At 46.6% G+C, this 25,141-nt stretch overlaps 1 protein-coding gene, 1 long non-coding RNA gene and 1 other non-coding gene across 5 annotated transcripts in view; 2 read left to right on the top strand and 1 right to left on the bottom strand.

Moving 5' to 3' along the window:
- Nucleotides 1–16,191, bottom strand: part of Hecw2 (HECT, C2 and WW domain containing E3 ubiquitin protein ligase 2) — a 345,745-nt gene extending 329,554 nt beyond the window's left edge. For 2 of the 3 annotated variants that reach the window (XM_063259473.1, XM_063259476.1), the window contains exon 1: nt 16,061–16,191. The gene's annotated coding sequence lies outside the window, so the exon portion shown is untranslated. Of the gene's footprint in view, nt 1–15,099; nt 15,558–16,060 lie in introns of those variants that run through there. The other variant, XM_063259475.1, reaches the window with a different exon arrangement.
- Nucleotides 524–660, top strand: LOC111755084 (small nucleolar RNA SNORA2/SNORA34 family). Its single transcript, XR_002789677.2, has one exon. It is a non-coding gene; the product is annotated as a small nucleolar RNA SNORA2/SNORA34 family (small nucleolar RNA).
- Nucleotides 16,192–16,630: 439 nt separating the features above from the next.
- LOC111755080 (uncharacterized) lies at nt 16,631–23,655 on the top strand. The gene is made up of 2 exons (XR_010050946.1): nt 16,631–17,516; nt 17,712–23,655. It is a non-coding gene; the product is annotated as an uncharacterized LOC111755080 (long non-coding RNA).
- The last annotated feature ends 1,486 nt before the right edge of the window (nt 23,656–25,141 follow it).

The raw sequence follows: 25,141 nt of genomic DNA on the forward strand, positions 1-25,141 counted from the left end.
AGATACAGAAACAAAAATAAGCCACTGAAATTATCACTCTATCTAGTTTTCAATCATCTAAAAGTAAAAACACAAAACAACAATAGAAATAAAATGGCTGATCTTTCTTCCACAATATTATGACCATCAAATGTTCAAAAATATTTCATGTGATGCTCTTTGTGGACGTAAGTGAAAGGAGCAAAAGAGGTGATAAGTGATGACTTTTATTTAGGGATATATTTGAACCCTGTATCAGTATTTACAAGACAGATATTTTGCCGCTTCTCAAGACACAATGTGGGAAGAAGTACGTTACATCTATAGAACATTGTTCAACTGGGATAAATACATTGCAAAGTCAGAAATATACAAGCAAAAATTCGGTGGTGTTTTAAATTTTAATCACCTTTTTTTCACTACACTTTTACTCTTACTTTTGTAAAGTCACCATGAAATGCCTTAAGTATAAATAAATAAAAAGGATCTCCTGGTCCCAGGAGAAAAGGTTTGGGGAAAAAAAAAAAAAAACCACTTAAGAGGACTGGCCCTGAATCAAGGCTGGCAGCTTCCTGACCCTGTTGGTTTCAAGCAGAAGCCTAAAGAGATGTCTTTCTATGGTCTGTTGGCCATTTCCGAACTTGGGCAGGGAAATGGTCAATTCATTAGACAGAAACAGCTTGAAGCAACCTCTCCCGCCCCCATGAGCGACTGTGAGCGTGGCAGGCTGTGGCAGCCCAGGATGGGAGCCACGAGTGTTTACTGGGACTCGTGCCTTGCTGGGACTTGGAGCACCAGGAAACCAAGCAACCCCTTCCCCATGCCTGTTTTGTTTCGTTGAACTTCAATATACATGAAAGTATGGACAGCTATTTTGAAGAGAACGAGAGACACTACAACAGCCATTAGTGACTTCCCTGTTGTCTGGTTTTGAAGACCTAAAACGCCTTCCTCATTCTGTTTGGATCAGTTTTATACTATGTTGTTTTATGAATTCTCTGTATGTGAAGACATGGACAACTATTTGGAAGAAAACAAGAGACAATATGATAGATAGTGAAGATCTCAGGTTGTCTAGCTTTGAAGTTTATACCGCTTACATGGACAACTATTTGGAAGAAAACAAGAGACAATATGATAGATAGTGAAGATCTCAGGTTGTCTAGCTTTGAAGTTTATACCGCTTACATTGCTTTCTTATGTCCTATTTTGTTCTGTTTTGTTGTGTTTAATTTTACCCCCTTTAAAATAAAAATTAAAAGATTTTTTTAAAAATTTTTTTTAAAAACTTAAAAGGAAACTCTGGGGAGTGACATGTCTGCACAGGGATCTGAGAAGCTCTGCTGTATCCTCAGGACCTAGAAGGCCACCCGTACACGTGGCACTGTACACATCCACTGCGGGCCTGAGCAGGTGCCGTGAACAGCAAGGCAAGAAAAGCAGCTCGCTGCCCAAGAACACACAGAGCTCAGAGCAAAGACGAGGAGACTCCGGGTTCAAGGCGTGAAGGAAATCTCTGACCAGTCATCAGTGGCCACTAATGTAACCAATATTCAAAAGCCACACATGACAATGAGCACAAGCTACCAAATTATTCCAGAGAAGTCCACAAACACTAGGGAACAAATACACCAAATCCCAAAGGGGGAGGAAAATCTAATGTTGCATCAAATTATTTGAAATGTCCACTTTCCAACAAAAACATACAAGACACACAATAAGCAATCATGTACAGCCCTTTCACAGAAAATAAATCAGTCAATCAAAAAATATCCCAGAAAAAGCAGATGTTAAACTTGCCAGACAAAGACTTTAGGTATTACATAGCTATTACAAACAGGTTCAAGCAACTGAAACAAACCATCTCAAAAGACTTAAAAGAGGGCCTGGCATCTGCGTTAGAGCACCTGGCTAGCATGTGTGAGGAACACAACCTCAGCTCAGAGAGAGGGAGGAGAGGGACGCACGGAGGGAGCAGAGAGATAGGAGACACAGAGAAAGCGACAGACAGAGATAGAAAAAGAAACAAAGGAAAGTATAAAAACGTGATACTTCAAGAAAAATGCAGATAAAAATATTTTTTAAGGGGCCAATGGTTTAGCTCAGTGACACAAATGCCTGGCAAGCACAAGGTCATGCGTTCAATCCCTAGTACCAAAAAAAATTTTTTTTAAAGAACCAAAACAAAGCCGTGTGTGGTGGTGCACACCGGTAATCCCAGCACTCTGGAGGCTGAGGCAAGAGGATCACAGCAAGTTTGAGGCCAGCCTGGGATACCTAGTGAGTTCAAGGTCAGCCTGGACTACAGAGCAAGAGCTTGTCTAAAAATAAACAAACAAAACAAACCACAGAATTTAAAACTACAGTGATTTAAATGGAGAATTCACTAGAAAAATTCAATCTCAGATTCAAACAAGCAGAAGAATCAGTAAACATCAAGATGTGAAATTGAGATTAGATAGTCTTAGAAACCTGAGGGAAAAAAGGTAAAAGAGTTAACAGAGTCCTGGAGGCCTGTGGGAACCCATCAAACACATATGCATCCTGGGAGTTTCAGGAGGAGAGCACAGGCTGAAAAAGAAATAATATTTAGAGAAACAGAGGCCAAAGGCTTCCTGAATATGGAAGAAAACAATCTATAGTACAAGAATATTAACAAACTCTAAAGGGAATAAAAAGAAACACCATAAACACACACACACACACACACACACACACACACACACACACACACACACAAGAACTTAAAAGCAACCAGAAAACGATGTCATTACATGCAAGGTATCTTCAAGGTTAATAGTTGATTTCTCATTAGAAATCAGGAAAGTCAAAGGTACAGAGATAACACACTCAAAATCTGAAATAAAACCTCAACCACTGCTTCTGTATCTAGGAAAACTGTTCTTCAAAATACTAAGGAGGAATGAAGACATTCTCAGATAAGCAATACCTGAAAGGATCACTAGCAAATTTATTCTAGAAGAAATACTAAACAGAGTTACTGAGGCTATCATGGAAAAAACAGCATGTGTTGGCTCAAATCCACACAGAGCAATGGAGAGCATCAGCAAAGCTAACTACACAGCTCAGTGTAAATGATACTGTACAAGTGTTTTTATCTATACACCCTTTTAAGTCTTAAAGGACAACTGCATAAAGCAATAATTATAAAAGTGTGGTGATGGGCTTCTAAAGGATGAAGATGTAATCCATACTGCATAAAAGGAAAGAATAAAAATATACTGGAGTAAAGTTTTGGACACTTTTGGAATTTAGTTGAAATTCATCTTAACTTGATTATTTCAAGCTAACGTGTCGATTTTAATCTCCAGGACAACTATTAAGAAAATAATTCAGTAATCTAACACTATCATCAAGAATGAGAGAAGAATGGCCTATAAAAATCTTCTCCTCCAGAAAACCAGCGGCAAGGGTACACTAGAAAATACACATTTAACACAAGACAAAATAATAATGGAAGAATTGAACAAAAAAAAAGCACAACAAAAAGAAAAGACATAGCAGACAGATATATCAATAATTATTGATTAAATCCTGATTATCAATAATTCTATTAAATTTAAATAGTCAAAAATAAAGGTCAGGAAAAATACATTGTTTAATGATCCCACTATATACTGCCTACAAGAAACAATCTCGGAGACACAAATAGATTGAAAGTTTAAAAGTGAGAACAGATACAGCATAATCATAGATAGGATTGTGTCCCTTAAAATTCATATGTTGAAGCCTTCACTTCATATGCTGAATATAAGTAAATTGAGAGACAGAGTTTTTTTAAAAAATTAAGCTAATGGGACCATAAGGGTAGGTCTAAAAACTGCACAAACTGGTGTCATTGTAAGAGGAAATTTGGACACAGTACACACACAGAAGAAAGACCACAAGAGGACACAGTAAGAAGGCAGTGTCTATAAGCCAAGGCAAGGCCTCAGAGGAAATCAGCCTACCAACACCTGGGTCCCCTACTGCTAGCCTCAAGAGCTTTAAGAAAATAAATCTCTGTTTTTAAATCACCTCATCTATGGTACTTCATTACAATATAACTAGAAAACTAACCTATCACACACAGAGTAATGAAAAAGTCAGAGTGCAATATGATTATCAGACAAAATAGACTTCACAACAAAAACTGTTAGTAGAGACAAAGGGTATGCTCTAATATAAAATGCAAAATTCAAAAGTAAGCCATAATTATAATCATACATGCACCTAATAACAAAGATGCAAAATACAGAAGCAAAAGCTGAGACATCAACTTCCTACATTCCATAATGAGAGCAGCTCAGTGACACAGCACCTGCCTGGCAAGCACGAGGTCCTGAGTTCAATTCCAGTACCAAAAAATAAAAGGTAGAAGTAGACAAGAGCAATAAAAATAGATATGACACCAAAAGTGCAAGGAATCATTAAGAAAGACAAATTGGACTTCATCAAATTTGCAAACTTTTGTGCTTCAAAGGACACTAACAAAAAAGTGAAAAGACAATCTACGATGGGAGAAAATACTAGTGAGTCACATAGCTTGTGAGGGTCTAGTATCCAGAACACGTGAAGAACTTTCACAGCTCAAAAACAGAACGGCAATCCTATCCTTAAAATTAGCACAGGACTGGAACAGCTGTTTCTGCAAAGAAGACATGCAAATGGCCAATAAGTGCACAAAAAGATGCTGACCATCAGTCACTTCAGTGATGCAAATCAAATCCACAGTGAAGCATTGTGTAAGTTTAGACTCACTAGGATGGCGGGGGGAGATCAGTAGGTATTGGTAGCTATGTAGAGAAAATGAAACCCGCATGGCATCGTGCACTGGAATTGCTCACTGGACATAAAATGGTGCACTCACTATGCAAAATTGTTTTACACGTTCTCAAATGATAAATGTAGCTAGCATATGACCCAGTAATTCCACTTGCAGGTAGATGCCCAGTATTGAAAACATATATCCATACCAAAACATCTGCTCAAATGTTCTTAGAAGCATTATTTACAATAGCCAAAAAGGAATAACATTCCAATGTCCATCAACAGATGAATGGATAAACAAAGTGAATTACATCCACACAGTGAAAACTATTTGCCCAAAAAGAATGAAATACTGATATAAGCTACCACATGCTAAGTGACAGAGGCCAATTACAAAAGACAAGCATATTGTATGATTTCATCTCTATGAAACGGCCAGACAGGCAAACCTACAAAGACAGAGCATCATGGTTGGCAGTGTTTGGGAGCAGGACAACTGATCGGTATGCAGTTTCTCTTGGGAGAAAGGAAAAGTCCTGAAATAGCGGTAACTGGTGGACTTTATGAGGTAGTAAAAAACCATTGAATTATGCATTTTAACTGCTGAATTCTAGGATATGTCAATTATATCTCAATAAAGCTGTTAACTTAAAAATATCACTGAGAAAAGTGAATTCACATAGAACGTCCACGGCAGAAAATTAACTTTATTTGGTCTTTTAAATCAGTTCAGCCTAAGAGGCATTCATTGACTCAGACCACGCTAAATGCTCGCTGGGTTGCAAAGATAAATAAATTGTCCTCATCCTTGAGGAATTTAGTCTTCAATAAGAAATTAATAATCGGGGGCTGGAGATTTAGCTCAGTGGCATAAGCACCTGCCTTAAAAGCAGGCAGTCGTGAGTTCAATCCCCGGTACCAATAAAAAGGAAAAAGACAAAAAAGAAATTAATAATAGCAAATCTTCAGAAAGAATTTTGACCTCCTTCCCATAGTTTCTATTCACACATATGTAGAACGGTAATTCAACCATGACAAACTTTAAATGTGGGCCGTCACCCAAATTCACCAATCAGATGCTCAGCAGCCATTAAGTTACAGCCCAGCTCCAATCACAGTCCTCCTGCAGCACAAGCCTCCTGCCCTCGCCCTCAAGAGCCAGCTGCGGTGTGGGATCCCTTCCATCTCATTGCCTGGCCCATACCCCAGCCCCAGGCTTCCTTCCTTGCCGGCTTTTATAGGATCTAGGGATTTTTTTTTCCTGCCAAACTCCACTGAGTTTCTTCAGATCACATACTGTCCAGCCATCCAAGCAAATGCAGCTTCCTTTCTCCATGCATTTATATTTCTTTTACTTAGTAAAGACCCACCCTGGCCCCGCTGGGCCCAAAATCCTGTGTTTGGGGCCTTGCCCTGAATAAGCCAGGTATTGACACCATCTTGTATTTTCTGTTGATCCAGAGCAAGGGTTGTAAACCAGATGCAGGTAGCAGGTAAATTTCATTTGGCATGAGCTGTCCTAAAAATATTTTAATTATTTACCTACAAATTATACACTAGAGGTGTTTCCTATGCACACATTTTGAGCTTCACTGGAAAAGTCTAAAGAGTTGGTCACGCTGGACCCAAACACCCAGGTGGCATCACCATGGCGAGCCACATGGCAATGCCCACATGTAGGAGAGTGCAGCCTCTCCTACATCCTCACCTCTGCGGCAGCTTCATTTATGACCCGCAAGCTCAGGAGGTGCTGGAGATTAAGACGAGTCAAGCCCAGGAAGTCAGAATCATATTTAATCATAAAGTGCGACCTTGTCCCTTCTTTGGCAGTGTTAGGTTGCCCGGCCACGTCCTTCTACCTCTCCAAATTCTCCAAGCTGCTAGTCCTGCAATCCTGCTCAGTCTTCCTGCCATCGGCCCTTTCTAAAACATCAGCATGCGTGCATGACCCCGAGACTCCCTCAGAGAGGTGCTTTCTGGCCTGCCCAGCTCCTGCATACAGCAGCACGAGCTCAGGCAGAAAGCACAAGGTTCTTCTTCACAGATATATGAAATTCTTGCCTTTGATTTATGTCTCTTCGATGTATATGCACCTCTTTTAAGAGTTCTAATGAATTACAACACACCTCGAAATTTCTGGGCATACAACACATATGGGAATCTTATTAAAATGCGTATTCTATGTAAAGGACTCCAAAACTTAATAGGAAAAAAACACAGCCCAGTTAAGAAATCGGCTACAGACCCAAACAGACATTGCTCAAAAGCAGAGAGACACATGGTTCACAGGTATATTTTTAAAATGTTCAACATTACTAATCATCAGGAAAATGGAAAACCACTTTATGAGTTATCACCTCAGTGGCCAGTAAGAATGGCCACGGTCAAACAGACTAAAGATAAGTGCTGGTGAGGTGTGGGGGGAGAGAACACGGCTGATGCAAATGGAAATGGGTATGACCTTTACAGAAGCAGCAGGAAGGTTCTTTGAAAACTTAAACCATTCCTGCCATACGGTCCACCACATCTACAGCTAGATATGCATCCACACGGTGAAGTCAGCATGTTACACAGCTGTGCTCACCGTTGCACGGTACACAAAGCCAAGAACAGAAAACCAAAGCATCATCTACTGATGCAAGCAAGAAGAAAATGTGATGCCTATACACCTGGAGCACTGGCTGTTAAAAAGGATGGACCCTGTCATTTGTGAGAATACAGATGGAACAAGAGATCACTGTGTCAAGTGACGTAAGCCAGACAGTGAAAGGTAAGTAATGGATCGCGTGACCTCTCGTACATGAAGATTCACTGCCTGTGGAACCTTCAGACTGGTGTTTAGCAGAGGCAGGGCGAGCAGAGTGGAGAGATGGCACCAGCTGCTGGATGAGCTACAGTTAGGAATGAGAAGGTCTGGTGTCAGGGCAACTGCAGGGAACACTCACACTCTGCTTCTGGAAACCTAGCTACAAGGATTTTGAAAGCTTTACCACGCAGAACATGGTAGATGTTTGCAGAAATAGGTGAACTTAAACTGATACAAACACAACACAGGGTACACATGCACTGAAACACCACGTCACCCCCATTAATATGTACAGCTGGGTTTTATGTACAATTAATAAGTAAATAAGAAAAGTCCTTCACGTGGATGAGAATGCAGACTCTCATTCATCAGGTCTGATGGAAAGCGCGAGAGCCTGCGTTTCCAACAAGTCCTCCACGGATGAGTCAACTCCTACCATGGCCTCTCCCTTCACAGGAAGTCAGTCAGAAGACTCAACCAAGGGAAGAGAAGGCTCCTGGGATGAGAATCAGCTGACGGAATGAGACCTCCAGGACTGCCCTTTTAAAACTACAAAGACATTCATCTCCGCACACCCTGGGCCAAGGGAGAGTCTGATTCAGGTAAGTCACTGCCCTTTGCAGCGACCCACAAGGAAGAAACCATCGCACACTGATTACTGTACCTTCTCTCCGTGATCAGTGCAGGCACTGGGTGCTGGCCAAGTCTCCACGTGTTTAGAGCACTTAAAATCTAGCTGGGAGAAGGACTAATGGGGAACAAAACAGCGTACCATTTAAAGTGGCAGAGAACTGTGATCCCACGGTGGTCACTAGGCAGCATCCAGAGGAAAGCACTAAACCAACCTCACCTCCTCCCAGCCCCGTGTGGACCAGGTGCCTCCTCCTTCCCGCCAGTCCCTGCCACCCCAAGGACTCGTGTACTTTCCAAGAGCTTAAGTTGAGGAGAAAACGGTGAAAACCACAGACGCACCAGCCGTAAACTGTACATCAGAGGTAACAGGGAGCTGGGGTCGGCAGAGTAGGCAGGACCAGTGGGCACAGCAGCTGCCCGCTGCAGAGATGAGCAGGCCACTGGGGGTGAAGGAAGAGCAGTATGAAGGCCAGCAGCCCCTTGGTGGCCACCCGGACTGAAACCATCACCCGACAATGCCAAGTCCGCTGCGAGGACCAGGCAGGGCTGGCTTGCTCTTCCCAGGAGCTCTGCCTGAGCAGCTGAGTGTGCCGCTCCAGTCCTGTCCAGGTTTTCCTCAACTGAGAGACAAGATTCTTCCAGGTCTCTGTTCACACATAAATCCCGAGTCCTGCATCACTACCTCACCTGCCGTGACCATGCGAGACACCTGAAAGGACTGTGGGTGTGCAAACACGTGTGTAAATGCACCTACAGAGGAGGAAAAGCCCACCTGGCTGCAGCAGGCCAGCGCTCTGCAGCCGCCAGCACACCCGGCCCTGGAGACAGACGGCCCTCGCTGTCACCATCACTGTGTGACTCTTCTGAGCATGCACCAGCAGCCTCTCGCCTCCCACATGGGTGAGAGAGGACCTACACTGCCCATTTCCCTAGCCACGCAGCCAAAGGAGTCCCCACCACACTCCATGTCTACCGAAGCCTCCGCCAAGGCACCTGTCACGCTCCCCACTAGGATTCTCTGTCTCACTCTCGAAATATGTCAGATATACATTTGAGGGTTCATCTAGTTCACAAGCGACTATAACAGGCTTAACAAAACTCTAACCATCTCAGCACACCCACTTTGCAGTCTGTGTGTCCATCCATCCCTTCCTTGCTGGAACCCCCTAGATCGCCCGTTCCATCTGGGCAGGGCCCTGTCTGGTTGTTAACCGCCTCCATAACCATCACTTGGCACAGTGCACGGCACACAAAGGCTCTGGATGTCCTGTCAATGAATAATGCGTGTATAACTTCTACACTGCATTATGTAATGGTCACCACCATAAAATAATTATTAGACAAGACACAGTGATTCCATCTGCAGTAAACTCCAAAAGGGCAAAAAGGAAACGGCCTTCACTGAAAAACAGGAGTTTAATTATAGCCTGTGCTTTCATTGAATACGATGACAGAGGAAGACAGAATTTCCCTCTCCTACAGAACTCTCTCAGCTAGTGCTGTATGCGTCCAGATGCAGCGACGGAGGACAGGCCCTCTTAACGGCTTTGCTAGCTAGAAACGCCAAGGCAATGGCTTAACGAAGAAAAGAACAAGCTGGGGTGGCGCTGCCCACCTGAAATCTGAGAGGCTGAGGCAGGAGGGTTTACAATTTCGAGCTCAGCTTGGACGATTTGGCAAGATCCTGTCTCAAAATGTAAAAAGAGCTGGAAATATAACTCAGTGTGAAGGACATGGGCTCTATCCCCAGTACTAAAGGAAAAAATGAAAGTACAAACAAAGAGAAAAACAGGAAGAAGGAAGAGAGGAAGAGAAGCCCACTGTAAGCCCTCTGGAGACCCTTCACTGATACCTAGGTCAGGCCGCGGGCAGCACCGGACAGCCCGGGAGGCCTCTGAGAACTCTGTTCATTTATCTGACATGAGCGAGGTCTGAGAAAGGTCCTGTTGAGCCGCCAGCCTTCTCCACTCCTGTCTGTCTGAACCCACTGCAACCTCCTACCTTACTGCAAAACCTTAAAGGCCCAACTTCCCCAGCGTGGTTTTTCAAACACTCTCAAATACCAAGGATACATTTTACTCTTTCACCACCAAAACTTACCAGAGCTCAGAGATGTCCCTGTGAGCTCTGTCCTTCCACAGGGTCCCTCAGAGACAGCATCCGTATTACTTGAAGGACTTCCCTGTTACGGAAATATGACTTCCTCCGCCCTTCACCTTCAGCGCGGACTTCCAACACTCCAATGGGAAAGTCTCACGGCCAAAGACTGTGGCATACGGTTTAGGAGTTAGCAGTTCTCCCTGCCTTCCCCGGCCTTGCTGCGTTTGCTGTGGGCAAGGTTTCTTACCGAGGTATGCCACTTGATGCCACAGAAATTATTTCTAAGCAGTGTCATAAAAACCTCTCCTCTTGTCCCAGGAAACCTCCCTCTGAAGGTAAAATACATGAACCGGTGTCCCCTGTCCAGCCAGCGTCCTTCAGCACAGACCAGCAGTGTCACCTCACTGCCCTCCCTGGGCACAGCACACTCCGCTGTATCCACAGACTCACTGGTTCTTCCACATTTCCTCAAGCTTAGATGGCCCACCTCTGCTCTGCAGACTCCTGACTGCCCTCCCCTGGGCACGCCTTCTTGGCCGTCCCATACCCGGCGCTCAGGCCCTCCTGTGCTCTGAGAGGCTTCTCCAGTCCCACAGATAAAGTCTCCCCCCCCCCCCGTCCATGATAAATGAACAAAGCGTTCACAAGCACTCCGCAAACCCACGCCAAAAGCCGATTCACCCTCTGCGTGACACCGGCAGTTCCATCCCACCGTAAAGTGACCCAGCTGCCAGCATGAATGTGCTAGCAATCGGCCTCCCGCCCTGTGCTCCATGGATAGCATGCAACAGCCAATGCCATCTCTGGACAAAGGGATTTGTCAGCAACCTCTGGTTCCTCCTGAAGGGTGATGTCTGTCTCTAACTTTCGGCTGAGTTTCCAAGCGTCTCCTCAGGAAGATGACTCACACTTATTTTTGCTACTCGGGTCCTTTAATGAGGCTTGCAGTTACAGTCTCTTACCCACCTAGGGAACAGAATGCATTCATTTTGTGAAGGGAAGTATGATCATGTGCTGGTCCTAGACAACTTCAGGAGTACAACAGAGAGGCCACTGTGCTTTGTTTGAAAATGAAAACATGCAGGGCTTCATGCCACAACTGGACAAGGTTTTGTAACAGGCCAGGATTGAGGGTTCCCTCCTAACACAGATATGGACAAGGGACAGTGATGATAGGGGAAACGATGCTGGGAAACGCACTGTCTTATTTCCACCCGCACACCTCCTTCTCAGCTACCCCTTCAGAACCATCACTGCCTGCCGCAGTGGCCCTCTGTGTACACACAGACTCGCGCTGTGAACTTACAGCGGGCTTCCGTTCCCTACGTGTGCCCGTGGCACTCCGAAAGCTGTGTGGCAGTGACATGCCTAAGCTGAGCATCCCTTGTCTGAAAAGCTTGTGGTCATGTTTTGCATCCCGGATTTTCTCAGATTTGAGAACATCGGCACACACGATGGGCTATCTACACAGCTTAGAAATGGGTCCTAAGTTTAAACACAAAACTCATGGCTACCTTACCTTTGTGGCCGGAAGACCTTTCATTCAATTTTTTAATTATTCTGTGTAGGAAACAAAGCTTAGGGGTGTGGAATTCTCTACCTGTAGTATCATGGCAAGACTCAAAAACCTTCATATTTTAAAGCATTTCAGATATCCAATTTTTGGATTACAGATCAATCTGTATCTTTATCGCACACTTCAACAAACCACTTTTGAATCATGGATCTATTTTTGTGAAACAGGGATACAATCTGAGAACAGTAACAGCAAAAATACTTTAGCAAAAAACAAGTTCGCGATAGCTAACCAACATAAACCGGGTCATAACAAAACGTAAGCTATATATTCCACCAAAGAGGCCTCTGTAGCTCTGTACAATCTTGAACTCTAAAGAATTTTAAGATCATAGTAGGGTGTCCACTGAGATAATTATTTTCCTGTCACAAGGTCCTACAAGCTCCCCGCCCCCCCCACCTCCCCCACCCCCCCACATCATCTTTCTGATCCAAGGTCGGGCTCTGCCCACCCGTCCCCTCAGCCCATCACACAGGTCTTGCTGTGAATCTCTGCACACACCCAGTCATGCTCCCAGCTCAGGGCCTTCACACTGCTGTTCCCGATGCTCCCAACTCTGCCTCAGGCATCTGCACAAACAATGCTTCTCCCTTCATTTTAAGTCTCTGGTTATCATCTCTTTCCCGTAAAACCTATTCAACCACACTTACCTTGTTCTGCTTTCCCTTTCAAAGCCCCTATCTCCCTCTAGCATGTTGCATAATTTACTTATTCATTTGGTTTATTATTGTCTTCTGTCCCCAGCAGAATGAAACCTCCACAAGCCAGGATCTTTGCCTTATTCATCACTATTTCCCTAGCACAGGTTGGACACAAACTCACAGTAGCACAGTAAACACCCATTGAATGAATGAATAAAGTACTTTTCATTGCTTTCCCTGCTAACCACGAAGTGCCTAACAATCTTACTCTGAGAATTAAACAAAATCATAAGTCATTAAAAAGTCCTCAAACAAAACAATTTTATCAACCAAATGGTGTTAAAACTAGACAAGATCAGGAGAGCATTTAAAGTGTGGAGGGGCTGGAGGCACACAGCCTAGTCAATACAGGATAAGAGATGATAAAAGATACAATTTGCTAATCACTACCCTTTCTGTAGTGGTTTATTTCAACCACGTGAACAGTCGTTCTATACAAATGCAATCAGTGCTTGCATGCATATACAGGCACGCACACAGAAACACACAAGCCGGACAAGTGCAGAGAAACTAAGGACCTTTGTCATTGAGTACTCTTTACATCAAAGCTGATGGCCTGGACTGACCGGGCAGCCTAGTGTTCTGAGACAGTGGCATTTTATACTTGCAGCCTGGTGCCCCTTGCAGTTAGCACCCCATTTCACTCCCAAAAATGTCCTTGCCTGGTGAAAGAGAAAACGTCCACTGTCACCCTATTTATAAAGGAGGTACACAATTTCTTCTTCTTCTTCGGGCATGCTGACCAAGCTTTTAGGACTTCAGTGGAGTGACTGCCGGAAAAGTGACAGCCACAATTAATCGTAACACCTACCCGCCAGCCCTGCAAGGGAACTATTACACGCGGCGATTCCCCACAGCGACTCTGGCTGCAGCAGAGCTACAAGCTCCCGGAGTCCAGCTTCGGGACACAGACCAAACCTGAACCAAGTTCCCTGCATCACCCCAGACCCTGCGAGAATGTTCATGGGGTGAGCAGACACAGAAGTTCTCCTTCTTCACAAGCATTCTGTGTGAAAAGCTGAGACCCAAACACAACTGGAGACAGGAGAAAGCACAGCAAACAACAGTCCCCCTATTGTCCTCGAGGCCCAGAGGGCTCAGAAACTAGAAGAATGTGGAGTCAAGTCCTCCCAGCAACAGTCACTGGGCTCTCGTAAATACCCAAGAACTGCACCGCACACTACATCCACATCCGCATCATGTGCTTTGCAGAAAGGCTCTGCAGAAACTGCTCGCCCAAATCACAGGACTCAGCCCTAACTAACAGAACAAGAGCTAATTCTTAATGCGCTGGAAGACAATCATAGAGTGGGCAGGGCAGACACTTAATGACTCAAGAATAAAATAATTTTATTTATTATATGTGTAAGTAGAGGCCAGGCAATCACCTCCTCCTCATCTTCCCCACTATTTATTGTGTCCTTTTGCACTTTGCAAGCTTAAATTTTTCTGATTTTTTTCTATGCTTACCACTGAAAAATGAAAGACCAAAATGAAATAAGGCTCCAAACTCCAAGGATGATGAAGAAGATACTCAGGGTTCCTTCACTTTTAGCATGATCTGTAATTTACCGCCCAAACCAGGGCACATTGAAAAGCCGGATGCTTTGATCTTTAAGAGAGGTCAACAGTAATAAACTGGTGCTCTCACAAGCAAACCAGAAGGTCTGGTCACCTACGGTTCCTCACTCACATCCTGATACACGAGCCTCCCAAGTGTGAAGGAACAAGCCCTGTCCTGCCAGAACAATCGAGCTTCACCTACAGTCTTCTCTCTTTCAGACCAGGCCTGGCTTCCAACAACAGCTCTCATGCAGCTCACTGGTCCCTGACCCAAAACACCTGGCAAAACTACTTGCATGTTCCCAAGAAAGCAAACAGCAAGGCACTGGGACAGACATGCAGACCAGACCCACAGCCAGCCCAGCCCAGAGGCCTCTCCTTTCTATTAAAGAAACACCAGGAAGGAGACTCAGACTTGGTAAAAGGTACACAGACACCAGCCAGTGTCAACACATAGTTAAGGTATCAATCTTCTTGCAGATGACAGGGCAGATCATCAAAACCTGGCAAAGCCCAACAGTCACTTCTCCCGCAAAACACATTCACGGAGACGAGAAGGCCAGAGCACAAGTCTCCACAACAGCTCACAGCCTTGGTTCCTTTGCCTTTTTCTGAGACTGGTGGTCCAGAAGCTTTGGAAAGAATAAGAAAGTATGTTTTTCTCCCAAATTAAAGGATGCTACGGCTTTCATTTCATGCCTCCTCTTCAGAAGGGCTGAACACTGTGTGTGTTCGTTATATTTAGTACTGCAGTTGGTGAATATTAACTCAGGAGACCATTTCCCTCATATTCATAAAGAGAGAAAGAAAACCAATTTTGTCATCTAGATGCAACTGACAGCAGAGAGATAATCTAACAGAACTGGTAGAGCAGAAACCTCCAGCCTGCTCATCTCACATGTTCAGAATGACTTTGATTTCCTCTCTGACATCACAGCTTTTCCAAGACGCACTGCCGAGAGGTCCCCTACCTGTGATGGAGACAGGGTGAAGGCACGGTCCAAGGCAGGCAAGCCATCACCGGAGGAGATTGCTGCCCAGGCAGAGAGCTGTGAAACACGCTGGGTGTTAGCCAGCAACCTGACATGCAGACTGCAAAGGAGGGTAAATCCAAACTAACACGGAGGAGACCAGAGTCCCTCCATCCTGGAGCCACTGGGCCCCCAAGGTCCATTCATGGATGAGAGCTCAGAAAGGTACAACTATTTAAAGCTAGTTTTAAATTAAAAGGCATTTCTATTACCATAACTGTTCAAACCACTGCTGAGACCAAAATGTGCCAATGTAGTCATGCAAACGTACAGTTCCGTGATGACTTTTCCAACGGTCAAAGAAAGCAAAAACAAATCACTGATGAGGCTGCTAGATGGCACGGTTATCAGGTCTCCTGGGCGAGATCCTATGATGTCTTTCCCACCTGGCACCCCACCCCAGCCCTGCTCCCAGCAGTCAAGTAGGTATTTCTGAAGAATACAATGACCCTTTATGCCTGGCTTCTCGCGGCGGCCGGCCGCTGAGGATGCCATCTGTCCCCACACTATATAAACAATCTCCGCAGGAACCTTCCGATGACCACACCGATTCGCCAGCCCCAGATTCTCACACCGCGAATAACATCACCACCCAGATGAGGCCTCCTGCTTAGGAACTCCGCGGACAAACTTAGGAACCGGGCTTGCTTTGTTCGCGGGTGTCATTGTAAACATAACCTCCTAGGACAGAGTCCTCTGCGGAGAGCAGAGGGACACGCAGCCCGGGAGCTCGCTCCAGGCAACAGAGGAATGAGCCCTGGGGAAGGGGACCGGCAAAGGAGAACCCCATGCACGCGCAAGGCAGGCACCGCGCTGCACCAGGTCTGCCCCAGGCCCGGCCAGCGCCGCCTCCCTGCAGACCCACGCGCCCCAGGGAGGCCGGGGAGGCAAAGGCTCTTACGCTTCGGCAGAGGTCGCGCGGCGGCGGGCGGCCGCGTCCGCATGGCTCGGGGCAGGCGGCCGACTCGTCCGGCTGGGCGCCGCGGGCGGGAGTCCCGAGCCGGGCGCGGTCTCCGTCCCCGCGGCGGGCCACGCGCTGGCCCCGGTCACCGAGCCCGGGCGCGGGCGCCGACTCCCGGGAGGACGGCGGTGCAGCGAGGCATCGCGGCGCTCGGGCCGGGCCGGTGGGCGAGGACGCGGCTGCGGGGCTGCGGGGCTGCGGGGCTGCGGGGCTCTCGGCCTCGCCCGCGGGCGCGCTGAGCCGGTCCCGGCCGGAGACGCGCACCGCCCGCCCTGCGCCGGCCGCGCTCACCCGGCGGGGCACCGCACCCGCACCCGCGCTCAGGGACCGTACCGCCCTCCGCCCGCGCCCGCGCCCGCGCCCGCGCCGCCGGCAGCTCGGGGACGCGCGGGGCCGGGGCACGCGCCCGAGGACGCCACGCGCGGCCCCGCCCGCGCCCGCGCCCGCACGGCCCGGCCCGGCTTTGCCTCCCGGGCGCCCTCGCCCTGCAGCCCCGGGCCCTCACCGCTCCTCCCACCCCCTCCGCCCCGCGAACCCCGGCTCGCGCTCCCCTCTCTGTGGGACCCCGCTCCGCAGGGCGTGCCGGACGGACGTGTGGTGCTGCGCAAAGAAAAGGGGCGCGGGACCCCGGGGAAGAGATGAAAAGGGGGCCCGCCGGAGGGAGGGGCACACCCCAGGGAAGGAGCACAGTGGGACCTCGGGGAAAGGAGCAAGAGAGACACAGGGGAGGTCGAAGTGGGGACCCCGGGGGAGGGGTACAAGGGGCTACCCCAGGGAAGACGTGCAGAGGGGACCCTGGAGGGAGGGGCGCAGTGGGGACCCTAGGAGTGCTCAAGGGGGACCCTGGCTAGGGTAGGGACCGGAGAAGCTGGGATGAGGGTCTCCTAGGAGGCAAGGCAGAAAGGGGGAATCCCTGCAGGATACAGAGCCCCTCTGAGGTCCAGCAGGAGTGTACACACACACCCGCCCAGGAAGCAGAGAAAGGCCCGGGTCTTTCTTTGGTTACCTCAACTTGGAGGACAAGACAGACAGGGTGCCCCTGTCACTACCTGAGGTGTGGTCAAGATGGAAAGTAGATCACCGAAGCCACCTGGGACACTTGGCTCAAAGAGGACATCCAAAATCTCTGCATGAATACTTGAGGCTTTCTGTGTCTGAGCCTCTCCGCTGACTCACTCCTGCCTGCTGAGGACAAAAAGTAAAAAGCTGTAAGGCCCTGGTGCCCGCCCCAGCCCCGCGTGCTGCTTATCCAGACATGGGAAAGGTTTATCAGCTTGAAGTTTTACTACATCTGCATCGAATTCCAAGACGCACCCCACCCGGGTAATGGTGCCCGTCACTTGGGGATTTTTGAGGAGCTGTGCACCATCCAATCCACCCACTCAGGCCGGGAATGGTAAGGGCCATTGGGTTTCCTGTGGCTCAGCCTCACCCTGGCCCACAAGGAATCTTCGTGGTTCTGGCACCCTGACCCCGCCCACCCTTGGCCCCACCACCCAGCTGCACTCCTGACCATGGTTACTGATTCTGGAATGGGAATGGGAATGTTGGTCCAGAAACTCAGCCTGGGGCTTTTGTTGTTTCCTTGCAGGAAAAAGCTCCAGCCAGTTTTCTTCGTGTTCTGCCACGTGTCACAACACAGCCCTGACTCCTCAGATCCTCTGCCCTGTTCTCCCAGGCCTCGTGGGTGAGTCGAAAGTCCAATTCCAGGTTCTACTAGAACCGGGGCCCAGGATTTCCCACATGCTGGAAACGCCATGTCAGCAATCCTTAGCCTCCTGCATTGATTAACCACTGTGCTACAACCTATCTGCAGACTAGAAGGCATAAAAACGAATAGAAGTAATGTGGATCAGTACCCTTTCCCTGGGTTTAAAGAAACAAACTTGTGTTCTTTCAGTTAGAAAGCACAGAAGCATATGGAGAGGGGATCGATGATGTCTAAATTGGAACATACTCCTACATCCTTACATGATGTAGGAGAATTTCATGTATTTTCCAAATCTGACAAAAATACTAAACATTCATGTGACTTCCCCAATAGTAAGTTATATGCTAGAAGCTCTTCTAAACTATCAACCATGAAAAAAAAAAAACTGATCAACTTTGCCAGTACAAAGACCAAAATATCTGTTAACACTCTAGAACATAATGGACAAAATCATCTTAATATCTTAAAAAAAATCCATGCAGATAAAACATACAGGAAAAAGTATCAGGTATATAAGGCAGCTGATTATAAAAATCATTGTGAGCTTTAAATACATAATTTGTTATGATTTTTAATTCTAAGAAAATGCTATGTTTGGTGCCTTATTTTGTGTGTGTAATGTGTGTGTGTGTGTGTGTGGTTTTTTTCCCTTAGTGCCCTGCACTGTATCATTTTCAGTCTCTGCTGATCTATCTCCGGTTGAACCTGATGTTCCTTGGCCTATTTCGAGGAGTGGGAACTTCCCATTACAGATGTTGTTAAATTGAGTACAAAATGAGCTAACACATCCATTTCTGTAGCCACTCACCAACCAGCGTAAGGGAATGAAGCACAGTGGTGTGAGCCGGAGGTATGATCGAAGGATGTCCATTGGAATGCCACAATACACTTAAATATATTACAACTCTTCTGGCCTTTTTAAAGAAAATATGCCAACATAATCAACTCATGATTTTCCGAGTGGCTGTGACTCATTTACCACGTTGTCTCTTGAACCTCTAAGAGCTGGTGAGTGTAAGAAGTTTTGTCCCTAAGCTAAATGGTCTTGGGCTACTATACTTTTGATGTTTTTGCAGTATAAGAGTGAGTTTCCCCATCTGAAGACTTTTTTGGTTGGTTGATTTGGTTGCTTGGTTTGGTTTGGTTTTGGTTTTGGTTTAACCACATTCATTATAAGGAATTGGTATCTGTGCGGGTTGTATCTTGAGTCCTCTTTTTTTTTTCCATTCCTGTCCCTTTCTTCAAACCCCCTTCCCCTCCTCACTCACAAAGCTCTGTTTCATTTTCTTCCTTTTCTCATTCTTTCAAGAGCTTTCTCATTTATTTTAAAATGTTTGTACCAGGCTGGGAGTTTAGTGTGAGGTCGGTAGTTCAATCCCTGGTACCAAGTAAATAGATAAATGAATAAAATTTTTAAAAATATGAAGTTTGTAGTGTAAGTAAATCCACTGGAAAGGTCTCATCAGTCTTAGTACACCTAGGACTTTTGTTTTCTGGGAGTTTTTTTCACTGATTTGATCTTTCTTGCTTGGTATCAAAAATATTTTTTTAAACTAAGAAAAGGAGCCATGTGGATAAAATTAAGTTTACCTAACAGTTTAAAGAATCGCTTTAGATTAATTTCCAGGCTTTCTCATGCACAAATGTCGGACTCCTGCGTTTTCTCCCCACACAAAGCCAGTGTCCCACAGGAAAGGAGGTGGCAGGAGTGGCTGCTGTATTCCTGCTGGCAGATGCCCACGTGTCTGCTTGGTGCGGGCCTCTTGGGAGATAGCCTCAGGGCTGCCTGGACTGCAGACAAGCTCAGAGGTCCTGCCAGTGGGGTCCAGTTGGTGTCCGTGGCTGCTGGGACTCGTCCTTGGAGCTGTCAGTCCTCACTGAGCGTCTTCTCACCCTGTCACCTGGCTGCACTGGTCCTCATCACTGCACCCTGCTAAGGACTCCCCCGGATTTCAGCTGTGTGCACCCTTTATTCCAGGCCTGGGCTCAGTAAAGTTAAACTCAGGGTTTCTCTTTCCCTCGTTATGGTGCTGCACTCTCTGAGTTTGCTTTGAGCCAAATGCCTTCAGCGTGGTGCCAGAGCATACAAGAGGCAGTCTCGCCAGCCTTCCAATATCAGTCAGAGCAAGAGCCGCTGCTCTGACGCATCAGAGGGCCAAAGCCAGGAAAGGGCCTGTCTCCTGAGCGCTGTCTCCCATCCCTGTATGCCATCTTCTGCCATGAGCCGCCATAACTGGAAAGGTGGCTTCCCTTCTGCCTCCTCTTGCTGTCTCCGTGGGGCCAGGAGAGTCCGGCCAGCAGCAGAATCTCTGGGCTGCCTAGCCCTTTACAGCATGTGCTCCTTCCTACCCCAGTCTGCTAATCCCTGAGGAGAAGTAAATGAAGGACACTTTTTAAAATGTTATCCTTGCATTATTAGCAAAGAGGATTGAATTTCTCAATAACACTTGACAAATTAGTCCCACTTTTATTCTAACTTAACAGGTGAGGAAATCAAACACACCCTGCAGTCATTTTCAGGCCTACCCCACCCTCACGCCACCACCACCAAGTTTCTGCTCTTCTGCAGTGTTTTCTCCAGAATCTCTTTGGTTAGAATAAGATAATGTTTTAAATTTTCACTATTAGTACTTCTGATAAAAGAAGAATTAAGATGTATTATGTACATGTACCAACTCCCCACAACATATACTAAACAAATTTTTAAAATTTTTAATACACAAATTACTTTTTAAGTTTTATTTCCATAAGACACATACTATTAATCCCATTCTTGTTCGCATCAATCATCTGTCTGGATCTCTTTTGTCTCTGCGTAGTGGTCTTCTTAATTTCTTATTTTCTTATTGTTCTCAACTTTTCAGCATCTTTCCTAACACCACCCTTATAAGATTTTCAACAATACTCACCTGGGGAGAACCCCCATACCACTTCTTGCTTGAGTACGTATTTTCACAATTTCTTGAGACAAAAAGCCAAAATACATCTTACAGCTGTGGGTAGAGATTCTCGAAGAGAGTAATATTCTGGTTATGTGTGTAAGGAATATCACGAATGCCTTAAAAATATAAAATGCATAATGTAATTTGTGTATTTTTCCTGTTGATGGGCAAATATATTGGATGAACTCAGCACTTTAACTGTTAAAACCCCAACCCAGAACCAGGTTCTGTTTGTGGAGAGGACTGAGGGTGTATAGGGCCTTTGGCCAAGGAATGGACCCCGTTCCCAGAAGTGGTATCATTACTGAAACTTGTGCCAAGAAGCTCGTGTTATGCTTTATTTCGAGGTCACACAGAAGTGACACAGCAATTCATCCAAGAAGACTGCAGTGGAACTGAAGCGTGGAGAATACACTGTCAAGTTAGAAGCTAGGGTGAGATCCAGGCAGTGTCGTTCTTCATCCACGCCACATGAAACGTGTCCTTTGACTCTGGTTTCCTCAGAATGCCAAGCCACCCTAGGGACGCATGTTCCACCCGTCTGTCCTGCCTCACGTCTTGGAAGCCCTGTCCATGTGACATGTACAACACACTTCCTGGCCCCCATCCCCAGACCCCAAGGACTCCTTCCCCTCGGCCCCTCATGTTGCCTGGGCACCTCAACATTCTCTGCGGTTCTCTTGGCCCTACCCAAGCCTCTGGGAGCAGACTTCACGACATTCCCTTCAACATGCCAGCTTGGCATGTCTTCTGTTTTCCACTAGCCTCCTTTTTAGGATATTTACACTTTGAGAAATGATAGATACAGATGACATTCAAGGGACACTTGAACTAGGCAGCCTTTATGGTCCTGATCAATAGAGTTCAAGTGAGTACAGCTCAAACCAGCTGTCATCCGGTAATCTCAGACCTAGCTTCATTGAGAATGTTTTAGCTCTGTTTTAATATTCAAACACTTCCCTTTGGTGAGTTCACCTGGAGATGACAGAATCCTCAGGAAGCTCTTCACGTCAGACACACAGGATGCTGAGAGAAACTTCCAAGTTGCCATTTATTCACCTGGACATAGAAAAGGACCTCTGGAATCAGAGCTGTTAGGCTGTCAATTCAGAGCTCTGCCTTCTAGTGGATAATATCAGAGTCTCAGGTGACGCAGGACAGATGCTTGTATCACAGTTACAAGGTACCGGATATTTTTAAGTGATTTTCCCCATGAATTTACATTGGCATGTGGATTGCTTTTATACACGTTAGCTAAGTTCCTATCAGGAAGAACAAAACCCAACAGATGGGTAACTGAACAGGAATGGCAACAGACTAACTGAATAACGACAGTGCAGGTAACTCTTATAGTCGTGAAACATTGAAAGAAGACAGATGGAAAAGAGCAGATGTTGTAATATGAACCAAGTAAAGCCCATCAGTGACACTGAGAAGGCAGGTTAGGGGTGCTTTGGGTAAGGAAATCAGGGCTGAAACAGCCAAGAGGGGACTTCTTGGAAGCCAGCGATGTTCTCTCGCTTAGTGAGTGCTAGCTGTGTGATGGAGCCATTTGACAATTATTAAGCTGTGCATTTGTGATAGAGGCGTTCTTCTGTCAACAAAATGTTTGAACATTTGCCAGGGGCACTTTTAGCACTAGAACATGCCCGTTCTGGACAATGTTGTGGACCCTCCAACCAGTTAACCTCCGACCTGGGCTGCTCAGATGACTCCTTGTAGACAATACCAAAAGGATAATATCATGGCATTATCTCGATACAAGCATCTGACATCACAAAAGCATCTTGTACTTGTTGTCTTCCAGATGAATCACATCACTTTGCAGATGATAACACTCTGGACCCATTCAAAAAGGACTTAGAAATCGTTTCTGAGGCCATGCTGTTTCTGGAGAGCCCTCCATTGATATCGTCTTTGAATATTTTTTTATCTCACCATTGGCAAGTCTTCTTGATACATCAGTGTCGTGATTTATAACCAAATAGGTGCTTGGGACTCTCTCCCCACACCTGAGTCAAAATCTCTACACTTAGAGTCTCTACCTGTGTTTGAATGTTGGTGCCTCCACCCTAATTTGTAGACTGACATTTATCCCAGTGCCACAGCCCTGCGTGTGTATTCAGCTTCAATGCTCTCCAGCATGACAGTACCTTCCAGCTGCAACCTCACACAGTGCAACAGACTTTCTGTGGTCTTTTTTTATAAACTTTTGACCTCATAACCTAGTCCTCTTCCACAGGCTCCATCTTGACCCCTGCACTAGTGGAGCGGCCACTGCTGGATCTGGGGAGAAGCAGACATGGGGAATTGTTGCGCAGGTGCAGTTTCAGTGTGGAGAGATCAGAGCTTGAGGTGAATAGTGGTGCTGGTCACACGCCACTGTGGAAGTGCTCAGTGCCACTGAACTGCACACTTTGAAATGCTTCGTATGGTCATTTTGTGGCACATTTTTTTTGAGCCAGGGTCTCTCTGTGCAGTTCAGGCTGGCACTGAGCACACTTTGTAGCCTGTTGGGAGCCGCGGCCGAGCCCGGTCGCCTTACTTGGCGGACGTGAGGCCTGTAGGAAAGAGCAAAGCCTGAGCTAGATTACCCCTCCCATCGAGTGTGCTAAGATGGCGCTTGTCTCCTGCTTCCTGCTTGGTAAACAACCCGCTCTGTAAGATAGTCTGCCTAGCAACAACTGATGTTAGCCAATCAGCCCGCATCGCGCGCTTTGAACTGATTGGCCACTGTAACCTTATAAAAGTGAGTGCCTCTCCCGCCAGAGGGAGAAGCACGAAAGGAGCCGCGGGGAGCAGACCGGTAGAGGCTTCGGCCGGGAAGGATCCCGGGGCAGACTGTACGGAGAGGGAAAATAAAGAAAGCCCAGCCACTGACAGATCTTGTCGTGTGTTCTTCCTGCCAGCCGGGAGCGACACCGACAGTAGCCCAGGCTGGTCTTTAACTCCCTACGATCCTCCTGCTCAGCCTGGCACATTTATTTTAAAGAACAACTTCACACACACTCCTGGCATGTAATGTAGCATATTTTATATGAAAATAAGCTCATGGTTCACACATAATGGAGGAAGAGCATAAAATGAAACCTGGGGCCACAGAAGGAGCACAGCACCAGCACCCCGACTTGCAGGTAGCATTGCCCTCAGCCCCCACACGCAGCCCGGCTCACTGGGCCCCATTCCAGTCCCCGCCCGCTTTGGATGGTGAGCCATGGAGCCAGCCCTCACGTGCTCTGCCCACAGGCCACGCGTGGCTCCCCAGCTTGTTGACTCGGAGCGGCCTCTTTCCCCAGGAGCTCCTTGGGAAGCCAAGCCCTACCTGGCAACAGTTGCCATGCCAGGGAGATTTCCTTCAGCAGCATGCAGAAGCCTCGCTAATGAGCCCGAGAGAACCCTGCAATGAAAATTTAGAAACAAAAGAAAGACTCCCCTTCCACATGGCCTTGCCTCCCCTTAGGAAGATGCCATGCTTCTCTGAGCAATGCAGCGGCTTTTGATAATGAGAGCAGTTTGTTATGTCAGGCATTTGATGTTTTGCTTTTGGTTATAGCGTGATTTGCCTTATCACTGAGTTATCAAGAAAAATAGGGAAAACTTCATGGCCTTCTTGTTTTCAGATTATGAGGAGCTCATTGAGAGATACTCAATGTACAAGATTTTCCAAAAACTACATTGTGATTAAAATTGTCCAAATATCCCTTGTGTGCCCATTGTATCCACACAATTAGCCTCTGAGTGGTGAGTTTTCTAATATAACAAAAACTCTCTAATTCATGGTTGGAAATTAATACATTTTCCCCTTTGTTAACTACAGTGCTGGCAAATGTAAGATGTCTTTGCTCCCCTCCCCCCACTCTACTCCCGCCATCCAAAAGGAAAAATACCCTTCTATGAAAATTGGGATGACAGTGCAGGAACCTCCAGCTAACTACAGACCCAAATTAAAGAGCTTTAATTGAAGGTAGCTCTCTTCTTGGATGGCTGTAATTTCATGCTTAGAAGAATGTCATGGCAGTCATCGCGTAAACTGTCTGTCCTCAGGCAAGAGTAGCTGGCCTCCCTCTCCACCAGAAACTGAGGCCCATCTCCTGTGAGGGACCCAGATTTCATCTGGGCTTGGTATACTAGTTTTCCATTGCTACTATAACAAATTAAGATAGTGAAGCACAGGGTGGCTTTTGGAGGACCCCTGTACCAGCCCAAGCTGGCAAACACTGGCCCTACAGTAAGTGACGAAACAAACTCTTGTGCACGTAAACCACTGTTCGTGCTTATGCTACTATTAGCCAGATGTAGTTCTTGCCTGGCACTGACGATCTAGTTCAGCAGATCTGCCCTGCCAGTGGGCCCGAGAGTACCTGTCCA

Source organism: Cavia porcellus, unplaced genomic scaffold (assembly GCF_034190915.1).
Source record: "Cavia porcellus strain 051 isolate PalLab524CR breed Dunkin Hartley unplaced genomic scaffold, mCavPor4.1 scaffold_12, whole genome shotgun sequence".
NCBI lineage: Eukaryota > Metazoa > Chordata > Mammalia > Rodentia > Caviidae > Cavia > Cavia porcellus.